The 4332-nt window shown below is 51.0% G+C and overlaps 1 protein-coding gene across 1 annotated transcript in view; it reads right to left on the bottom strand.

Moving 5' to 3' along the window:
• Nucleotides 1–4332, bottom strand: part of KLHL36 (kelch like family member 36) — a 20268-nt gene that overhangs the window by 15494 nt on the left and 442 nt on the right. The gene's annotated exons all lie outside the window — the stretch shown is intronic.

Below are 4332 nucleotides of genomic sequence, written 5' to 3'. Positions count from 1 at the left end.
GATTAGGGGCTGGGGATCATTTAGGGTCGCCCCCTTCCTTCAGACACCCAAATCAGGGGCTGGGGGTTAGGGACACCCCTTGCAAGCACCTGGATTAGGGGCTGGGGATCATTTAGGGTCGCCCCCTTCCTTCAGACACCCAAATCAGGGGCTGGGGGTTAGGGACACCCCTTGCAAGCAGCTAGATTAGGGGTGGGGATCATTTAGGGTCGCCTCCTTCCTTCAGACACCCAAATCAGGGGCTGGGGGTTAGGGACACCCCTTGCAGGCACCTGGATTAGGGGCTGAAAATCATGAGGGTCACTCCCTTCCTTCACACACCCAGATTGGGGTCTGCAAAATCAAGGTCACCCCTTCAGGCACCTGGATTAGGGTTGGGGAACCATCAGGATTGCCCCCTTCCTTCAGGCACCTGGATCAGGGGCTGAGAGATCAGGGTCATGCCTTCAGGCACCCGGATCTGGGGCTGCGGTATGGGGATCACCCCTTGCAGGCACCTAGGCTAGGGGCTAGAAGATCAGGGTCACCACTTTAGGGTCAGGGAATCATCAGGATCGCCCCCTTCCTTCAGGCACCTGGATCAGGGCCTGGGAATCACCAGGGTCACCCCTTTCAGGCACCCAGATCAAGGTCGGGGAGTCATCAGGATTGCCCCCTTCCTTCAGGCACCTGGATCACGGGCTGGGAGATCAGGGTCACCCCTTCAGGCATCCAGATCAGGGTCTGGGAATCATCAGAATTGCCCCCTTCCTTCATGGGATCTGGATCAGGTCCTGGGAAATCATGCACTTGGATCAGGGGCTGGGGTATTAGGGTCACCCCTTGCAGGCATTAGGGGCTAGGAGATCAGGGTCACCCCTGCAGGCACCTGGATCAGGGTTAGGGAATCATCAGGATCACCCCCTTCCTTCAGATACCCGGATCAGGGTCTGAGAAATCAAAGTTACCTCTTCGGGCACCTGAATGCAGGGCTGAAAATCATCAGGGTCACCCCCTTCCTTCAGACACCTGGATCAGGAGCTGGGAGATCAGGGTGACCCCTTCAGGCACCTAGAAAGCCCTGGGGATTCCCATTAAAATGGTCTAGGGGGTTGTCCTGGCTTCATGGCTCTTCTCCCCACTCCTGCTGATCACCTCTGGGTGAACAAGGCTGCAGGACTCCCCCAGTGCCATGCTCTGCCCAACCCTCAGCCACAGTGCAGGTCTCCAGGGCTTGGTTGCATGAGGGGCTGACGGTCTCCTGGCTTCGCTGGGCCCCACGTCTTGCAGGGTTGGGCCCTGGCAAAGAATCAACCTGCTGAGCCCTGGGGTGTCTGGAGACGGAGCCTGAGGGCCAGCCCGAGAAGAGCTGGAATAAGGCTTCAGGGCTCGGTGCCAGGTGGAGCCCAGCAAAGATCAACCCCTGCTGTCATAAGAGTCCTAAAGAAGTGGGGCTGGAAGGGACGTCCAGAGGCCACCTCGTCCAACCTCCTGCCTGCCGCAGGCTCGTCCCTGTCCAAAGCATCCCGTACAAGCCAACCTCTAAACTCTACATAAGACGGTACTGTCGACCCTGACACAACACAGACCTCACACCCGAACCTGCCCCAGGTAAAGCAGGGGGACCACGGCAGCCTTCGTCCTGCTTCTGTGCTCAAGAGATCCCGGGTAGAGGCTACGGTCCCTGCTACGGAGGAAAGCAGCTCCCCTTCCCCAACCAATCTGACCAAGGGGTAAAATTCCTGATCCCAAATACGGCCCAGTCCCCATCCCCAGCCTCGATCCTTTTGTCCTCCTGGAGGATTCCCATCTCATTAGCAACTTTCTGTATCAAATGACCAGTGGAACGGGTACGAAGAGCTGGAAGAGGAAGGTTAAGAATGAGGAGAAAGAGGGTGATGGGTGAGCGGCGATGGCAAGAGATAATGTCCTTTAAGCCTGCAGTCTCCCATGACCCAAGAGGTCTGGGACCCCGAATAGAAATTGCTTTAAATGGCGAGCCTCATCCCTCTCTTCACTGGAGCCAGGGACCGCATCACAGTTCTGTGTCCTGGGGAAGACCCTCCTCCCCCGCTCTCCCAGACAGTTTCCGCAGCAGAGACCCACTCCCCGGATTCCTCCTTAGGGATCGCTGTCAACAGGAGAGGGAGACCGTGGAGAGCTAACAGCACTGGGGGCCTGTATCATCCTGCTAAGGAAATTCTGCGAAGTCCCTCGACTTCCCCACAGGCACCACCTGTGCTCTGAGGGAAATCACGGAAAGGGCAAATTCTGCTGCAAATATTAAAAAGGAAGGGGCCAAATCTCCTCTCACTTGCACAGAGGCAAATTTGGCCTCGGGTCGCTGAAGGCAATGAGGCAGATCATTTTTCCCCCTCCAACGTCACACTCGTGTGGCTGAGAGCAATATTTAATCCTACATGCTCCTAAAAATAAACACCATTTTTAAACATACCTGGAGTATGAAGAGAAGGAAAAGACAATGAAGAGCAGGGAAGGAGCAAATGCGTATCAGTGAAAATGCAGGATGCGGCCCTACGGTGAGGGCATGAGTGGCTGGGGCTTGCACACTGCTACGGACAGGGATTTAACCTGGATGGAAAAATGAACACCCCACATCCCGCTAAGATTTAGAGATCCTGGGTATATAGAGATCCCTTCCAGCTGTAGAAGATCACAGAAGGGGCTCCTTTGAATTGCAGCGGCTTGAGATTTGACCACACGTCTATGTTTTCCCTTCAAGTACAGTGAGATCAAGCAGCATCCACCTTTCCACAGCGTAACCTCGGGAACTGGGGTGAAGAGATAGGAACAAGGCCGCCAGCTGCAGATGGCATTATGGGAAGGATGGGAATGGCAGACTAAAAAACAGGCTACCAATGACCTGCTAACAAAGGAAAATGGCCATGAATCCTGAACTATATCTATATCTATATATATACACACACACATACACACACACACATATATATACACATATCCTCTGTGTGTGTGTGTGTGTGTGTGTGTGTATAACCTGTATATGTATAGATACACATATATACATATATATACCCTGTATACATATATATATACACACACACACACACACATATATATATATATATATATATAGACACACACACCCCCCCGTATACATACATATATATATATATATATATATATATCTATATATATGGCCAAGAACAAGGCCATATATATTACTAAAGAAGGAGGGAAATTTGCAATCATGCTGATGGCTGCAGCCTACAAAACTGTTGGGTTTGATCCTCCCACATACTAAGCACCTTCCACTTTAATTGACTTAATGGGAATTTCTCTTAATTCCTACTGCCTTTGATATCATGTGAATTGTGGCATTCCCTACTGTAATAAGCCAGCGTAAGGCCCCGATGCTGCCAAAGACACTATGTCATCTCAGGAGTCTGCCTGCCTGGCACTGCTTACAGGGCCAGGGCTTTGAACGGCGTAGGGATAAGCCACATTTCATCATTAACGTGCAGGCTGGTGCTTTTCAGCAATTACTAAATAACTGCATGCTGGACTGGGGACTCCGACTGCTAAGACCACATCAGATGCGGCAGCTGATTTTGAAATGATGGGCATAATCAAAACTGATTTATGAACAAAGCCCTGTTCATTATCAGGTAGAACGTGCTTTTTTCTTCATTTATTTTTTACCGCGTCTGTCTATTTTTTTTGCAAAATTCAGTCATTCACAATGGCCACCCCGGTCTTTCAGAACTGGCGAGGTTCCAGTGTTATAGCCCAGCTTTCAGAACTGCGATCTTCTTCTCCCTTTGCATGCCAACCTCTGATTTTCAGGTAGGCTGGGACTCAGATATGCTTTTCCATGTGTGTAGGTGCAGAAATGCAGGTGCAGGTTTCAGTCTAAAGTGCTGAACTAGCACAATGCACTGACTTTGCAGCTAAACTGTGTGATCTAATCATCCCGATGGTTCATCCATACATTTAAGTCCATGTAGAGGGGTTTCCCCACCTCTTCTGTAGAATAGATAAGGTCATTTTTAATTCCTTCCCAGCATTGTCATAAACTCCTTTATTCTCTAGCCTTATAAGCAGTGAGTAACCTTAGTACCAACAATATATGCTGGGTTTTGTGCATGTGAGCATGAAATGAATGCTTTTAATTTTCAGCCCAACAGGGGGAGATAGCTGCATCTGAAACGGGCAAATCGGCACGCAGGCATGCACACACACACATGCACAGACACACAGCCTGAGGGACCGAGGAGCTGTCACTGCCCCAGTCACCCGTCAGGAAGCCCGAGTTTGAGACCTTGTGCAACCCCGCCAGGGGAAATGAGAGATCATCCCCACCCAGAGTCCATG

The sequence above is a fragment of the Alligator sinensis genome, unplaced genomic scaffold (assembly GCF_000455745.1).
Source record: "Alligator sinensis unplaced genomic scaffold, ASM45574v1 scaffold228_1, whole genome shotgun sequence".
Lineage (NCBI taxonomy): Eukaryota > Metazoa > Chordata > Crocodylia > Alligatoridae > Alligator > Alligator sinensis.
The sequence above is the reverse complement of the archived record's forward strand: the minus strand, read 5'-3'. Positions and strand labels throughout refer to the sequence as shown.